The following is an 18,612-nucleotide window of genomic DNA, read 5'->3' on the forward strand; positions in this document are numbered from 1 at the left end:
GTCGTCATCGATGGACCGCGATCTGGACCGCCGTCTTGCCCTACTTCGCGTTCGCGAGCTAAGCGTGTTGTACATATCATCGATGGATTTCGCTAGGCGTTCCATGCTGTCGTGCAGAGCTCTCTTGCACCTGCGCCCGGAAGACGAGCGGGACAGACAGGCGATGACCGGCGTCACTGGCGCGGGTGCTGGACTGGCCGCCACGTGGACGACTGGAGAGGAGGCAGGAGGGCCGGCCTCGTCGGCTGCTCGGTTGACGACGATCGTGGTCTTCGATATGACGGGCGGGCACGACCGCTGCACTGAGGGTGCAGGCGCGTACTCGACGTCGTCTTCCATCGGCACAGCCGAAATTCCAATTTCATGCTGCGGCCTGACACGAGTGTCCAAGTAGTTTAGGCCTTGTTCGAGCATAGCCAGGGGCACTACGGGCACGTAATTTGTTTTCAGCAGCTGGTAGCCGGGAGGCGGAGAAGCACCGCGAGCGTTCTCGTAGACGGGTTCTTCGCACGTGTAGTGCTTGTACTCCTCCTTCACGACTCTCTGGTCATCCGACATAACGGCAGCGTTCATATATTTTAGCGCCTCCGGTGGATCCATCAAGGTCGACTTGTCGGCGTACGCTTTCGTTTCTGTCCTTTCCCAGATAACTTCAGGCTTGATGTCCAGCGGGGCGCAAGGATGGTTCAACTGTGGATGAGAGTACGTGTACTGCGCGTTCGCACACACGGTCTGCGACATGGAGCCAGCGGGCGCCGACGCCATGCAGCCGTAGGCCAGACACTGCTGGTACGCTGGACAAGCGTGGACTGGGCAAGTCGTGGTGTTCGTCAAAGACGGTGACGCACCAGCGAATTCCTGTTCCAGCACAATTGTTTGTTTCTTGTCGCCGTCTTTCTTGCCAACGTCAAGGTCGGAAATCTTACCACCAGGGCCCAAAAACTCTAAAATGATCTTGCGGTCCTTTTTCGACTTCTCGCCGTCACGCTTACGCACGTGTTCAAAGGTGCGAACTTCGCCAAAGCCCCCAGCAGCCCCTTCTCCAAGGATCTCATCGATGAGCCTCATCTTGAGGTGGTTGAGCTTCCGCAAGTTGGCTTTAATCTCGTCTGCCATACTCGAACGTGATCCCACAGGTTGGCTCTGAAGTGCTCTTCGCGTTGTTTCCAGCTGAGAAAGTAGGCGCATTTTGTTGTCCAAGTCCATTGCAACAGCACCTAATGCGCTTCTTGGAGTTTGGCTACCGGGGATATCTGGCGGAAACGGCCCGTAGAAGGCGACCGGCATCATGGGTGGCATGGGTGATACGGGCGGTGTCATCATCGGTGGCAAGGGTGACATCATTGGTGACAGCGGAGACGCCATCATGGCAGGCACCTGAGCCGCGGCTGCTAGCAGGTGCTGCTGTTGCGCAATGACGTCGTGCGGTGACATGCCGTACGCAACCTGCGCGACGTTTTCGGTGGCGGCCTTCTCGATGTCGGCGAGGTGCATGAGTTGCTGCTTGGCCAGCATCTGCGACGTCATGTTCGGGTCGGTGAAGCTGACGCTCACATAGGGAAGGCGCTGCTCCATCTGCTCCTTCTTTTTCTTCTCCTCGGCCTTCTTGGCCTGCTCCTTTTTGTCGAGCTCGTCACGCATCTTGACCATGTCCTCGAGGCTGTCGCCGGGCCCAAGCATCTTAGCCAGATGGAACTCGTCATCTCCCACCTTCTTGAAACGCCTCAGGCCCTCGACGCGCTTGTCGTGGTTCCTCGCGTTGGCAAGCTGGTCGAAGTAGTGTATCTTGAGGTCGATGAACTCTTTGAGCTTGCTCTTGGACATGTTTCTGGCGGCAAGCGCGACCTCATCCTCGCTGAGCCTCTTGAATGCCTCCAGTCCGAGCCTGCGGTCTTCCTCCTTATCGGTGCCCATCATGCGATCCCACACGAGCACCTTGCGGTCCATAATGTCTCGCAGCTTCTTGCGCTCGATGTCCTTCTCCGTGGGCGGCGACAGCTCCTTCAGCGGCGTCGCGCGCGGGCTGCCGCGGCCCCTGCCCGGGGAGGCGGCCCCTCCGCGGCCGGGCGAGCCGCGGCCGGGAGACCCGCGCCGCCCGGGGCCGGCCCGGCCCCGCGGCAGCGCCGGCGCCGAGCGGCCGGCGCCCTTCTTCGACATGGCCGCCGCTCACGGGCTCGGCCGCGCGCAGCGCCCCCGTGTGGCCGCGCTACTCACCGACGAAGGCGGCACCCCGTTCGATTTGTGCCTGGCTTTTTCTCAGGGCTCATTTCCCGTCACCTATGTGCTGACACCGGTAGGCTGATCCAGTTGTCTGATCGGGCAGATATCGCGTGTCCAAACTCATAATAACTGTCATCATCAAAGAAACGGGTGCAGACACCGCTGTCAAGCCACCGTTGCGCATTTAGGTATCACGGAAGTACTGCTAGCTGCACGAGCATGCAGATGTGTTCAGAGGGTACGGGTCATAGAAGCGCAAACTAACCACTCGGCGTGTCTCTCTCAGCTGTTGCGGTTACCAGGTAACTAGCAAGTTTAGCTTGATCTAGTCCGATGAGCACGTTGCGGCGGTTTAAAGAGGCATTAAAACCGTCCTGACGAGCGGGAAGTTCGCTCAGAATTGTACAATGCCGACAGCCGGAAAAAAACTTTCGTAGCGTTTGTCACAGGTACCATCATCGTCGTGGTCTTCATCATGTTTTCTGGACAAGGAACATGTTACCAATTATTACTCACTTTATACCTGTGAGAGCTCTTTAATTTTGAAATTTGCAGTTAGTAATTTCCTTTCAACTTACTTTTCACGCAACTATTTTTACTTTATTGAAGCCTCCTATCACCCGATTCCCGGCCAGTCTCCCACAGAGGGTTGTTCCATTTTACGAAGGAACAACCAACAAATCAACTTGCACCCGCACGGTATTTGATCCCGTGTCCGCGAAATGTGTTCATGCTGAGTCCTTGACACGTGACACCATGAAGAGAACTTTGGCCGCAGAAAAATGAAATATGACTACAAGGATGCCAAATATGCCAAGAAAAATGTCGAAAAGGAATTTGGTATGAAATGCCAGGAAATGTAGAAAAAATTTGAAGGACCCTTAAGCGTCGCGAGTGGAACGCGATAGCATTCAACAATCCCTGACTGCTTCTCACTCATCCCGGAGCGCACGTAAGCGTAATGTTTACCGGGAAACGCTGGCCGCAAATGCTATGCACGAAGGCCGGCTTTGTGGTAGAAACGCGACCTCTCGCGTGGGCCGCGATGCGACGGAGGCGAGCGCCAGCTAGAGGCATCGCAAGAACCGGGCGCACCGCTCCGTGGGCTTGCAGACGGCGGGGCTGCTTTGAGTTTTCGAGTAACAGAACTGTATTTTCTCGTATAGTCAAATTACAATCCGAGAGCTGTCATGTCTGTAGGTTGTGTGTAAGCCGTAGTTTGCAATTTTTGTGCGTATTTTAGCTTGAGAAATTTCGTTAGTTCAGCCATTTTCTTGCGCCACATGGAAGGCCTGGGCATGGGTGGTTCGAAAATCTTTTTGCACTAACGACGTCCGACGCCGCATTTTTTTTTTTTTTTTTTTGCGACACGGGCTCCATAACGCTATCGTGTTCAAAGAAGTAATAATTGAAAAGAACACGTGGGAAAGAAATCGCAGCAGAAGTGGCACCCCTAGCAACGTTACCCAGATGCTCTAGCCCGCTCGCGCACAACGCATTTGCGTAAATGTACAACCCTTAGTGAAATATTTAGCGCGCACAATCGAAAAGGACACATAAGCCAACCATCAGTTGCACTCAGTGACAATGAATTTCCATTTTTAAATACTGGTTGAACCTTTTTAATCTGTTTTAATCTGTTTCTGTTTATCTGACGACTCTTGTTGCACATGCTCAGAGCTGATAGCTGGGGTATTTATGTTCTGTATCTTTCCGAAAATAAGCAGTTGTGAGTAGGCGCTCGTGTGTCCCCCTTCACTGTGTCCTTGTCGATTGTGCGCGCTAAATATTTCTCTATAAATTCGTACCAACTCGCCCAACTCTCAGTTCTGCTAAATGGACAAGTTGGCCCGACCGAATTGAAGTAAACAGACTGGTCAAAAGTTCAATAAGTAGTTAACGAAAAGTAACTGGGACAGCGTCTACCTTTAGCCCAACTCCTCAAAGCACTGTCACATCACTGCAGTATCTTAATTACTGACAAGGTGCTCGCAAGCACTTTGCCAGTAGAAGCTCTTCAATTTGCTGTCTTATGCCAAACATTACTATGGGGATCGTTTTCCGCGCAAAAGCTGTTTCCTATCATTTTGCGACTTGCGAGTGAGCTTATCGTATCTGATCGCACACGCTAGCGCAGACTACGTGCACAAAGAGAGAAAAACAAGCTCTTGATTCGTGATATCAGCGAAGGGCTTGCAGCTGCTCTTTTCCTTGCCCCCAGTGTAGGGTAGCAAACCGGACGCTCACCTGGTTGCCTTTCCTCTTCTTTTCAACTGCAACAAGCGTGACGATGAGGGTTCATCACCTTTGAATGACACGAAGCGTAGCGCAGCAAGAACCGAGCCGCACGCGCAGTTCATCGGTCCCGTGGTAGGTCAGACCAGCGGGCACTCGGAACCAGAAACGAAGCGAAAAATCTGTCGGATGACGGTTTTCCAGCATTTCACCGCAAACCGTGTGGATGCCGCCCCGTTCTTGAAGATGCTGCTAATATAGCAAAATAAATCAGACTGCAAGGTTAATCATAGAAACCGAGCGGGTCTTATCTGCCGCTTACCAATGCATCAGTTAACATTCCTTGAAGAACTGCATTACTTGCGCGTGCCTTGAGAGGGTGCAATGCACCACGGGCACCCGCGAACACCGCTGAGCGCGGTTAATTGACGGCAACGGACGGTATATTGGTTTGGGGTACAACCACCAGAACAAATTACACGAAATTGATTACCTTACAAAAAAGAGTTATCCGTTTATATGCAAATTACTATGGCCGTTTCTCAGATCTAAGAACCGGTCCACTATTGCAAAAATATGATATTCTACGTGCGGACAGGATATATTATATGCAAATTCTTCTGGAAATCCGAAAAAGAAATCCAAGCGCTCAATGTAGTGAATGTAACCTCTCCGGATACTCCTTGCGACACAGCTCACGACACACACCAAAAGCAAGGACCAATTACGGGAAACAAACATTTCTCTCTCAGTCCACAAAAATAATGAACTGTTCCAGTGCATCTGTATCCTTAAACACTTCTTTACACACATTTAAAAAAAGAATAAGAGATTGGTTAGATAGGGAAGACATATACTTTAAAATTGAATGAATGCGTGTAGTAAAATGAAAAATGTTTCTGCCATGAATTACATATTTTTTTTCTTTTCAGGATTCACATATTTCATTTATTATCTATTGTTGGCTTTTGTATTAACACAAATATGTTTGCATCCACGTATTGTTCCCAGTGTTTTATTACTTTTGGCACGCAATTATGATGTTTCTTTTCTTTTTGTGCGCATGTTGTTGCTCTATATTGCTCCATAAATTAGCTGACGTTTATTTCATGTATAATTGTGCAATTTTAGCATACAATTAGCATCTCAAATACTTACTTGCACTTAGCCGTTGTTGTACATTGTACCATATATTTGAAGAATCGAATCACCACGAACATTGCTACCATGAATTTTCACAGTAACCAGCGCTGTTGTAACGCGCAAAATTGTGCATATGCGTGTGACCTGCTGTCAAACCTGTCGTTCGCGGCGGCTGAGACCTTTGTCAGGCCTTTGGTCTCAGTCTACCCTCGTTTGAATGAACGAGAAATAAAATTCAATTCAATTCAATTCAATGCAGCGGTGGCCGTGCTACGCGGCACAGCGCGAGCTTCCGACGGGCGCCCGAGAGAGAAGAGCGCCCAGCGGCCGAATAGTGTTCCTGTATGTGCTCCCGCAGGAGCATATACAGGAACACTACGGCCGAATTGACTGCAGCGCCACCGAACATTCCGCCGCGCGCATTTTGAACGCTAGCTGGTACGCTGCGCTGATCGGCGCGGCATTTGTTTTATGCGAAGCATATTACTAGAGCTCAACCCAGCTCCTCAGGCGCGGCGGTGTCGCCTTCAATACCACGTGACACCGTGACGTCACGACAGAGGAGAAACGGGGCTCCAACTCGCGCCGTCGCCTTCAAGGCTGACTGTTAGGCCGCTCATCTCTCGAGCAGGCAGTATGGACGGTGTAGGGCTGCATGATTGTTTTGCATATACTTTTGCAGTGCCGCGAGTTGCCCATGCGTTTTGTGAATGGGGAAGCGTCCACCCCCCCAGCGCGTCGGGCAGCAACCGTTTCTGTTTTTGAGGGGTCGGACGGCCCGCGTGGTGCGCGCCGGGGGGTCGCGGTGCGGAGGCGGAAAACGGATTCGGTTACGCGCGCTGTGTTGACATTCCGCCGATGGTCATAATAGGGCCACGCGGACAAACCTCGAGTGGGACGGTGGTATACGCGACGTTGTGGCGCCGGCTCCCTAGTCCCCTGCTGGTTAGAGACGCAGCTGCTAGCAATGTTGACCACGTGTTGCGCGTACGGAGCGGGGGGGTTCACGCCCCTACGCATTCGGGCGGCAGCCACGTGCATCTTGTTTTGAGCGCTGGGGAGAGCCCGCTTGGCGTCGTGTTGCAACTTGCAGTGCGCGCCGTAGAGAGGGGCGCGGTGCGCATGCAGAGGCCGCGTTCGGAGGACGTCGTTTTAAGAACACCGAGTCCGGATGCCGCCAGCGATCATTATTTTTCTACGAGGAAAAACCTTGAGGGGGGCTGCGGTACGCGGTGTTGGGACACCAGCGCCCGAGCCCCCTGCTGGCTAGAAACGCCGCTGAGGTGCGAGATGGCCTCAATAAATCGTGCGTGCCTGGCGTGTTTGCCGAGGCCGTCACTGACCACGTGGAAATAGGAGGGGGAGACGAAGATATGGGACGAGGGAAAACAGGGTGGTTTTCCAATAGATTTACTTTTGAGAGTAAGCCCATCCCTTTGGGTTGTGGCTTAAGAAACTGTCAACTCTCATTAGCAATTGCTTCCGTGGGATGGGCTAACGACCCCACCGCCCTTTTTCTTTGTCTCTTTCCCCTATAACAATCGAGACGAGGTGCTTGTTCCTGAGTCTAGGCTGTAAGCACTAAACCTGATAGAACAGTAAGACTCCGTACGATGCAACGCTAGGCTGGGCCGTAACCAGTTAGTGGTAGAACAGTGAGACTCGGTTGGTCGTATGTAGTGACAGTTGCCCTAGGCTCTAACTTAAGAAAAGTAGAAGAGTAAGGCGCTGTTTACTTGTGTGTTTTGTATCAGTGTTCTTTTGCTAACTCTGTATTTGACTGTGTAAATATTTCCGTTCCAATATTTCTTCAAGTTTTGTTACCTCCAACCTGCCTCCTGCTTCATCAACGCCGATAATCACCTTGAAGAGATTTTGGTCGACTTCAAGGAGATAAGAACAGACAAAACTTAACTCTGACCACGCGACACCGTGACGTCACGACAGAGGAGAAACGGGGCTCCAACTCGCGCCGTCGCTCGCGGCGTCGCGGCGGTATATAAGCAACTGCGCTTGCCTCTGATAGACACTCACGCATAGAGTTTCTCACTATAACACCTAGAGGGTAATCTGGCGCCACCGTCTATGGGAGTTTCTTAAGGGGGCACCGTGCCGTCATGGGAATGACGGGATATGTGTCTGCGAGGCTCGTGTTGGCTGGTGTGGTAAGAGGCTTCGTCTAAAACGTGGATATGGCTACGCAAATAACGCGTTCTCAAAGTAAAATCTTCATAAAATGTTCCCATTCACGCATATTACATCTTTACTCACCCATGATACATGACCAAGGGAAGAAAAGCAAGAACAGACGACCAACTGTTTCAAAGCGAGCGCGAACCTTGTCGTCTGTCCTCCAACTTTAGCGGCCCGGTGATACTTTTTACGTAACATGTAGTCGTACACACAATAACAAGTTCTCATAGTTAAACAAAACGTGTTTTCGCGTAATAATAAATCTAAAACAGCTTTTCACGTGCTGTTCTAGTAGAAAATGAATCATTGTGATAGACGGAACGGTACTTGCCTAGCGCGTCTTGAAGGCGTCCGGTCTCTACGAGAACGATGCCAATCCGAATCCACAATATACCGGCATTCCCATGCATACCACAGCGCAGCAGCGCCAGATTTCCCTCTAGGTAATGTAGTTAGAAACTCTATGCACTCACGAGGTGAGATGCCTCCTGGAGACAGAGCTGCTCGTTGGAATGAGAAGCGAAGGTTGCGGCGTGCTAGAGACTGTTTCTAGGTGGCTTTGCTACGGCGCAGCGACTACGCGCCCCGCATCGGACGCGGTGAGCGTCGAGCAACGCAGCGTTCGGCGCGACAACGAAATGTGCGCCTGAGCAAGCGCCGCACGCCTGAGCCGACGCCGACGACACCGGCTTTTCTGCGACACGAGCTCCTTAACGCTGCCGCGTTAAAATAAAGGCTAGTATGCTTCGCATCCTGGGCTTAACCTTAGCTAAGCCACAGCCAGTTTTTTCGCTTCTACTACTGAACCGCGCGCGACATCGGTGCGGGATCGTTTTATTGTGAAGTAAAAATGGTTGCGCACTATTTTTACAAGCCTCCATCGAATCTGTACCACGTGCAATTTCATAAAGTAGACGCAAAACGCCTTGCCAAATTAAGAAATGTTTATTTTCCTCTACATAAATGCTCATTCGGGGATTTTTGTGCATTCATCCAACGTTGTGGCACTCGATAGGCAGCCGTAGCTCCCCTACGAAGCACCACCGGACGGCGTGAGCTGAAAAAAGAAAATTACAAGCATATGTGTCATTTTGGTATTAGCACCTTATAGGAATACTGCCTGTATAGGCGAAACGGGAGAAAGTGGTGAATGGGCGGCATTACGAACAATATCAATTCGCCTTTACATACACGGCATAGAAAATACCCGACTCATCCCAAACAATACCATAAAATAAGAAGAAAACACCTGATTTCCGAGCAGTCCCCCATTCCCGGGCATTATTTCCTGCACTTTAAGGGCACAAATACACGGGCGACTGCAGCGTTTCCAAAATAACTTGGCCTCAGCCGACGCGATGGTGCGCTACGTACACACAGGCTCTCAGCCAGACCATGCTAGACGCTCGAATGCCTTCTACTCGCACTCAAGACAAATGCGTGGGTGCAAAGCTTGTATTTTATGGTTAAGAAGACAGAATCTTCGAGTTACGAGTTCCTCATTCTTAAACTCCTCGGCGTTATCTTTTGCGCGTTCTGACGGCGCAACACACTCCAGTGTTATCGCTCTTGGCAATCGCTTGTCGCGTTTGCGACAAGCATGAGTACCGAAAAAAGGTATATGTTGCAGCAGCGCCATAAAAAGCGTCACAAACACGTCCCACTAAGATTCACTACACGCCAAGCTAACTTTGTCACCACGGCCGAGCTGCTCTTGGTTATAACTGAATCACAACGCCAGGAGCGGCGAGCGTGCCTCGAAAGTATCTCAAAAGGTATCAAAATTAATTACAGTTATGTTCAGGGTCAGACAAAGCCTCGTGAACTCGTCCCAGTAAGATTCTTCAGTACACGCGAAGCTAACCGCGTCACACGACCGAGCTGCTTTTCGTTAACTGCGTCACAACGCCAGGCGCGGCGAGCACGCCTCGAAAGTATCCCAAAAGGTATCAAAATTAATTACAGTTATGTTCAGGGTCAGACAAAGCCTCGTGAACTCGTCCCAGTAAGATTCTTCAGTACACGCGAAGCTAACCGCGTCACACGACCGAGCTGCTTTTCGTTAACTGCGTCACAACGCCAGGCGCGGCGAGCACGCCTCGAAAGTATCCCAAAAGGTATCAAAATTAATTACAGTTATGTTCAGGGTCAGACAAAGCCTCGTGAACTCGTCCCAGTAAGATTCTTCAGTACACGCGAAGCTAACCGCGTCACACGACCGAGCTGCTTTTCGTTAACTGCGTCACAACGCCAGGCGCGGCGAGCACGCCTCGAAAGTATCCCAAAAGGTATCGAAATTAATTACAGTTATGTTCAGGGTCAGACAAAGCCTCGTGAACTCGTCCCAGTAAGATTCTTCAGTACACGCGAAGCGAACTGCGTCACACGACCGAGCTGCTCTTCGTTAAGTGCGTCACAACGCCAGGCTCGGCGAGCGTACCCAAAAAATTGGAGGACGCTTAAAGGGCCCCTGAAACGGTTCGGACAAATTTTGTAGGTGCGTAGGGTACAGCTTAAGTAGAAGATTCGCACCACAATTTAAGTGAAGCGTTACGTATTAATGGAGCTGCAAGCGATTAGAAGTTACCCTCCTCCCTAGCTATGCTTTTCCTCCTCAACTCGCTCGCCGAGCGAGCGGCGCTAAGCTCCGCCTTCACTGGTTCAGCGTCACGATGCGACGTCACATCGCTCACTTCCGATTGTTTAGGAGCACGCCCCCTCCCGCGCGAGACCTCTCCGCTAGCCGCTTGGCCGTCGACCGAGAGCTATCGAAGCAGCGTGCGTTGCGAGCATTCTGTCGTAGCGCCGAACGTGTCCGGTACTCCGCTAAAAACAGGCAAGCTGGTCATTTCGGCAAATGACTGGAGGCATAAACTCAAGCTGATGAAGGAACTTTAGCGTAGACGTACGTGAGCAGCCTGATCGGTCTGCACGGTCCAGACACTGGCGCAGCGCTTAACCAGTCAAACAAAGTGGTAATATAGCTCTAACCAAGTGTAAAGCATTTTAAACATTTATAAATCAACGTGTTGATGATTACACTCCTGCGAAAAATACACACCAGCAGCAAAGAATACACTTCGTTGCTGCTACTGTGTATGGTTGAGCTCTGTGCCACCAGGTGGCTGCACCGTGCAGACCGTTCACATTTGCCCTTCTGCCCAAGTAACCACGGATATCCGGGCGACGTCCGACGGACGTCCTTTCTGGATATTCGGGATGTCCGTGGGATATCCATGAATGTCCGACGTACGTCCGAGGGACGTCCCTGGGGAATCCAAAGGTAATCGCTTTGGCATCCGTAGTACGTCCGACGCGGACATCCAGCATGGACATTCAGGGGACGTTCAGGATATATATATATATATATATATATATATATATATATATATATATATATATATATATATATATATATATATATATATATATATATATGTGTGTGTGTGTGTGTGTGTGTGTGTGTGTGTCTTCCCGGGGATATTCCAGATATACACATGCCTTGAAGCGACAGTAGTGGCCGGGACACATTCAAGCACCGGACCATTATATATACATATATTACATTGGTCTAATGCTTGAATGCATTCTTGTTTTAAATAAACGAGAAATGAACTTACACCAACTTCCAAATACAATTAAACGTTTATTGTCACCTTATACATATACATAAAAAGACCAATAAGCAGATATATGCGTACTGTTCAAAGAACAAATAAATACACGGATAAAGAAGAAAACTTGCAATTTCAATAGCACAACACAAGGTAGAGAACAGCAGAACAAAAAATACTTATTGCCCACCCTGCTTTGACATTTGTGTTTGCAGCATGGAATAAAAAGAAAGAGCAAAAATACATCAATTAGCATTATTAAGCAGCGAAAGCAACAGAAATGACATGAAGGAATTAATCTTGACTACATCACTTCACTAGCACTCTGCGACACGGGCACAAAAAATGACATTAACTGGCTAATGCCTTAAACTTTAATGTCATTCGCGGGGTGCCACACGGACATGCTTAATGGTATTGCAGCTTAAATGTTATTCGCGACGTAGTGCGTTCTCGTAAGTCAACTTGCCGTCAAATGCGTACTCTCGTTCCCAATGTCTCCACATTCTGACGTAGCTAAACGAACTATTAGTGAAGAACAATCAATATATTCTTCACTTTCTTTAAACAATAGCTCTTTCTCGTGGCGTAGTGCGTTCTTACAATTATTAAAACTCACTTGGCCATCGAATGCGTACTCTCGTTTACAATGTCCCCGCCGTGGCCGTAGTGACCATATTCTCACGATATTAAACAAACTTGTAGATAAAAACAACTAATATATTCTTCACTTTTTTAAAAGGAGCTTTTTATTTTTCGTAGAGATCAGCAGGCGATCTTGCTGCTACTGACGGCTACAGCTCTGATCATGAGCGCATTAGCCAGGAGAAGCTCTTTGCCAGGAGAGTCAAAAGGGCGCCAATGAAGAGTCCGCGGTAGCTAAAGAAAAATGTAGACTCCGGGGTCCTGCTTACCAGAAAACCCGCATTGACTTGTGCGTACACCTCTCCTAAGGGATCCTGTTCCGTTCTCACAGCGAAGTGAACCATCCGAAGCGTCACGTAGAGTATATCCATCAGGGAAACAAGGCACATTGTCCTTAGTGAGCGTAGTGTCACAACCACCGTCCTGAACTTCCGATGTCGCCTCGGTGCAGCGACCAACATCACAAGGCGTACAAATGTTTGCAGGGACAGCCCGACCGCACATGTTAATGCATGCGTGCGGGGTATACGCGCCACTGCACAGTTCTAGACTTGCGAATTCTCGAGCTGTTGACTGCTGGCTGCCGGTGCGAGATCCGAAGTCCTCGAATATCGTCTTTGTTTCCAGCGACGCTCTTTTTTCGCGCGTGCGGCTTCTCCCGCAGTCTAGGCATCCTGGCACCTGTGAAGAAAACACATTTCAATACCCAAACGAATTAAAAAAGAAATCGATGTAGCTGTCATACCTTGGTAGCTGAGTAGGAGACTTCGGCAGGCACGGAAGGTGACAAACGCTGCTCCGCTGCCCTAAAACGATCGCAGAATGAAAAAATGGCGTGGCGACGATGGCTAGAGCTTGGATTGGATTGGATGACTGCAGCGTTCTGCTTTGCCAAGGTTCTAACACTTCCACGTGCATCTACGCAAACATAAATAGGTTTTTTAAATATTCTATTATTACACAGTTAAATATTTACTTATTCTGGGAATATTCGGTAACTGATTTTCGAGTTTTTTTAGTTTCTGCTAAAGCTGTCGGCGCCAGAATAACATAGCCTTTGAGATTACTGTCAATGCATGGCGGCTCTGACGCATTATAGCTTTCGTAATCGCTTTCAACGCATGCAGCCACCAAAAGCGTAGCCTTTGAGATTTGTTTTTGTTACCTATAATGATATTATTGTATGCACAATTGAACACTGCAGACAACTTCCTGTTTTAAGAAACCAGCCAAAAACAGGCGCACACAGGAAACATACGAGAAGACAGGAAAGAGGCTGGAAGAGGCCTGTCTTGTGTATGTTTCCTGTGTCCGTCTTTTTTTTTGCTGGTTTTTTTCTTAATACAATGCACCAACTAGCCCAACAACGTGTTTTACTTCCTGTTCCAATGATAAACCTGAACCTACATGTTAGGAGGTCGGGACCAAAACTCTATGATCAGGAACTTTTCATAATGAGGGGTAACTTGAGTGCTTGGCTCTAGGTCGAATAAGTGGCTTCAAATGGGCGCTTATATATTCTGCTAGTCATCCACAAGCATTTTTTTAAAGCAAACTACAAATTGTTTGTATGACCCACCGATAGAAAAAAAAATCGTATTTTAATACTGCGATGTTAAAGTGGGCAGAATTTATATCAAGTTGGAAATATATTTATTTTGCTTTGAAAAAAGAATGAACTGTGTCCGATAGAGAACAAAAATAAACAAATATAATATGAACAAACTAAAATTTCCGGCAATATATTTATGCTAGTTTATATTTAACTCACTAGTGTATATCCTGGGCATGCCTATTTATGGACAGCCAGCGGACGTTCAAAATGGGATGTCCCATGGACATCCCGGTGGGATGTCCTTCGGACATCCAAACAGGATATGGACTTTTCCTGTACGTCCCACGGACGTCCGTGTTGGATATCCGGATGGATGGACGTTGGGACTTATGGTGGACGTCCCACGGATATCCGTGGTTACTTGGGTGCTCATCTCGTGGCTCATCCCGGCACATTCAAGCGGCCAGACCCTGTCCCCTTGCGCTTGCGTTTGCCCTAATACTGGACTCGCGGTTTGCAGGTCGCTAGGTTTGCAGTCCACAAGGCAACAAAGTCGAATCATAGTGCTCGCGAAAAGACTGAGACCGACTCTGACCGCGGAGCTCTCGTCAAAATGGAGTACGTTGTAACACAAGCAGACGACACTTGCTGTGTGCCGGAAGTGCTGAAGTGTACTAAAAAACTATTCTTGCGTATTCTCTTTAAGTTATTTTCTTTTTACAAAAACAAAGTAACTAACATTCCAACTATTACGAGCATCATTTGTTCACCATAAAGTTGGAAAAATTATCGACCACGCGCCCCGGTCAGCCAATCAGATAGCTCCCCCATGTGACGTAATATGGGTTATTTGCATCATATGGGTAGGGGCGGCTTAAAATTCCGCCGAGCAGTGCGCTGCGATCGGCAGCGATGTGTATTTTTAAAACCTTATAATAAATTACACGCTTTACACAGAGCACTTAGATGCATCAATTAATGATCAGAAGAACCTACTCTAACGACTCAGTACGTTTGTAGAAAATCGCCAAAATCGTTTCAGGGTCCCTTTAAGCTTCGCCTTCAAGAGTGGAACGCGACAGCGTTCCCGTCGACTCGCCAAGGGGTGTAAGACAATGGGCTACAGGGCAGCCATCACTTACGAGGCGCCCCGCATTGGACGCGGTGAGCGTCGAGCCATATGGTCGAGCAACGCGTCGTTCGGCGCAGCAACGAAACGTGCGCCTGAGCAAGCGGAATGAACCAAAGAACTCGGTATCTCGGAGGGGGAAATGATGCACGCCAGCCAAACGTCGTGATCGGCACGGGCAGAGAGATAGACAGATAACGATCTAAAGAAAGGAAGGACGCTTGATTCTGCAGAGGGAGCAAGGCGAAGCGTTGTCAGGGGAGAGAGAGTCCGCGCCGCGACCCGCCTCGCACAGCTCCAATGCTAAAGCCCCTTGATAATTTGAAAGTAGCGACACTCTCCTCCTCACGGCGCTTTCCTCCTCGATTCTCCTCGCCCGCCGGCTGCGCACGGCCCGCTTTTCCTCCCTGGCTCCCGCGGACGGGCCGCAGGATTCTATGGAGGTGTGTTATTTTGGGCCAGTTGCGCGCCCCAGTGGGATTGAAAATTTTGATAAATGCTAATAACAGCATTGATAATGCTGGAGGCAATGTTTGTGAGGAGGTTGTTTTTTCTTAAAGCCGTATGAACGGGGCATACCGATGTAAAGGAAGCTTTGAAGCTAGTTCTATACTCCAGACAATTTTTCTGCCACATGATCAGATGCTTTACTTCGTGCGTCTGATCTAGTATTGCTTGTGACACATCTCTTTGTGTGTGGCTTAATACGCGAAAGCCTTAGACCTTTGTTTCAAGGTCCCGTTGTGAGCTACAGAAAATATCACGGGACCGAACGAAGGCGGGAAGCGAACTAAAGCATGTGCAGCCGCGTATAAGAGATGATTAATGATTAGCAAAGTAATGATTGATTAGTGATTGGAGTAAGATGAATTCGGGTGTATTAAGGAGGATTAAGGTGGATTAAAGTCGATGAAGGTGCATTAGGGTGGATGAAGGTGCGTTGAGGTGCATTAAGGACCATTTTAATGGATTAGGGTGGAATAAAGTGCATGAAGAAGGATAAGGGTGGATTAAGGATGAAAGTCATTTAAAAAGGATTATGGTGGGCTAGGGTGAACTAAAGTGAATGAAGGAGGCTTAGGGTTGATTAACGAAGATTAGGGTGGACTAAGGTAGATGAATGTGGATTCGGGTGGATTAAGATGAATTAAGGACGATTATAGTGGATTAAGGTGAATGAGGAAGGATTAGGGTAAGGAGGATTAAAATGCATTAAGGAGGGTTACAGTAGATTAAGGTCGATGAAGGCGGATTAGGGTGCATTGATATGACTTTCGTGGATAATGGTGGATTGTAGTGAATGAAGGAAGATTAAGGTCGACGAATGTGGATTCGGTGGATTAACGTGCATTAGGAGGATTATGGTAGACTAATCGGTCTTAATACTCAATGAACCCTAATTCACCTTAGTCCACCCTAATCCACCTTAATGCTCCTTAATCCACCTTAATCCAGCCTAATACTCCCAATCCAGCTTAATACAACCTAATCAACCTACATCGCCCCTAATGCACCTTAGCCTACCCTATACGGTCTTAATCCTCCTTTATCAACCCTAATCCACAATAATCCGCCTTAATCTCCTCTCGTCCACCTTAATCCTTATTCACGCACCTTAATTCAGCTTAATCCGGCTTAATAGTCCCAATCTAGCTTAATACACCCTAATCCACCTCTATCAAACCTAATCCATCTCCACGGTCCCTAATCCATCTTAATCGGTCTTAATCCCCCTTTATCAACCCTAATTCTGCTTAATCCACATTAATCGACCTTAATCTGCCTTTATCCACCTTAATCCCCTAATCCTTGTTCATGCACTATAATCCCCCTAATCCGTCCTAATACCCTTTCATCAACTCTTAATTCACCATATACCGCCTTAATCCTCCTCCACCTACCCTAATCTTTATTCATGCCTCCTAATCCTTATTGATACGCTCTAATCAACCTTAATCCTCCCTAATCCACCTGATTTCAATCACTAATGATTCATTGATTAACTTGGGTAATCATTCTCTTATACAGGGGTGGACATGCTTTGGGTCACCTCTGGCGTTTCTTGGGTCACGTGATTCTTACATAGAGATCTAAAGGCTTTCACCTTAAAACTTAAAAAAAACTTAATGTTGACTAGCTAACGCTCATTACCTGCAATACCACGGGTATACTTCCCACTAATTTTTTCAGGGTGCAAAGCAGAATCTATAATGCTGCCCTTCCGACTGAACAACAACAGTTAACGACGTGCGAGGTGATAGAGCAGCCACAGAATATTAAGCATACTGAGGGCAACCGCAACAAAAACGCTGCTGAGCAGGCCGGTAGAATGAAAAAAAAAATGCAGCATTGCGGGATGCTTTGCTGTGAGCTATAATAAAGACACCTCAGCTCGCAAACAACGCTGTTCTTTGTCGGAACAAAGTTCTTTCGGCCAATGTCATGCAGCCACTTCTTCCTGCGCAAGCCGTCCCGCTTTCCTTGTGGTATCATAAAAACGGCATAACTATCTTCAGGCAGTTGCTGCAGTTACATGCGCGACAGCCTGGCTAAGCGCTAGCACATAGAGCAGGAAACACCGCGTACAACGTTCGCTACGCCGAGCTAAAGCGCTGAGCCAACCGTGCTAAGGAGGAAAATGGCGCGAACGAAAAAGAAAAACACAAGCAAAACTCAACATCCGCGAGTTTCCAGGGGCAACGGCAGGGAGACCAATCGTCGTGCAGAAAAACGGGGGCAAAACTGGTTGCCGCGGGGGAACGCACAAGGGGCGAGGAGGAGGCGAGGAGGTCGCGCGGCGGCGGCAGAGTTCAAAGAGTGTCGCTACTTTCAAATTATCAAGGGACTTTATCCAATGCGCTCGTGGCGCACCATCTGTCGGGGCAGCGCCGTACATGGAGAGGAGGGAGTTTTCTGTGTTTGCCGCAAGATGGCTCTGCGCGTGCGGAAAGCGCAGAAGAAATGCAGCGGAAACGCACTTCGCTACTCGTGTAATTGCGACTTCTGTAAGTTACATGTTCATAATTACCGATATAGACCGCAGTATAACTTTCCACGGCTCGTTTCGAAGGCAACACCGCATTCATTTCGCATTTCATTTCGGTAAGGCCGTGTTGAGCACGGCCTTACCGTGTTGAGCACTTCAGGGACGCGCTTTCAAGACTGATGCTGCTGCCGGAAGTGGTGGCCCTCGGGGCTTATCAGATGAATCATGTGTGGGCCGTAACTTTTTCGAACGAGGCGGCAAAAAAGAAGATACTTGACGCTGAAGCATTTCTTGTTAAAGAACATCGATGCGTGGTCATTGACCCGTGCAATCAGGGTGTCAGGCTCAAGCTCTTCTGGCTGCTGCACGGTGTTCCTGATGAAGACGTCCGAACAGCGTTGGCACCGTTCGGGAGAGTGACCGAAGTGACGAGGGAGAAGTGGAAAGTACAAGGCTGCAACGACAAAGGAACCACGACACGGTCTGTGGTCCTTAAACTCAAGCCCGGAATGACAGCGGACGACCTACCACATCAGCTTCGGGTCGCGGAAGACCTGGCTCTCGTCATTGTCCCGGGCAGAGCACCCCTCTGCCTCCGGTGCCGTGGCACCGGACACATTAGACGAGAATGCCGGGTTCCACGCTGTGGGCTGTGTCGTCGCTTCGGCCACGACGAGACCCAGTGCGTGAGAACGTACGCCAACGTTGCTGGTCCAGGCGGGAGCGAAGACACATCGGAGCTCCTTATGGATCAAGAGGATGCCGAGGAGGCCGCTAAGGAAGCAGCTGAAGGGGCGGATGCTCAGTCTGCATCTCTGGAGATGAAGACCGAAAATGTGAACTCGGAGGGGACTGATAAGGGCAACGTGCCCGATTCGACGCCTCCACCTGC

The 18,612-nt window shown here is 49.0% G+C and overlaps 1 long non-coding RNA gene across 1 annotated transcript; it reads right to left on the reverse strand.

Annotated features, from left to right (window-relative positions):
• Positions 1-11,417: 11,417 nt before the first annotated feature.
• On the reverse strand, positions 11,418-13,029 carry LOC139060612 (uncharacterized). The gene is made up of 2 exons (XR_011514965.1): positions 12,796-13,029; positions 11,418-12,731 (listed from the first exon to the last, which is right to left on the reverse strand). It is a non-coding gene; the product is annotated as an uncharacterized lncRNA (long non-coding RNA).
• Positions 13,030-18,612: the final 5,583 nt, after the last annotated feature.

The sequence above is a fragment of the Dermacentor albipictus genome, chromosome 5, assembly GCF_038994185.2.
Source record: "Dermacentor albipictus isolate Rhodes 1998 colony chromosome 5, USDA_Dalb.pri_finalv2, whole genome shotgun sequence".
Classification (NCBI taxonomy): domain Eukaryota; kingdom Metazoa; phylum Arthropoda; class Arachnida; order Ixodida; family Ixodidae; genus Dermacentor; species Dermacentor albipictus.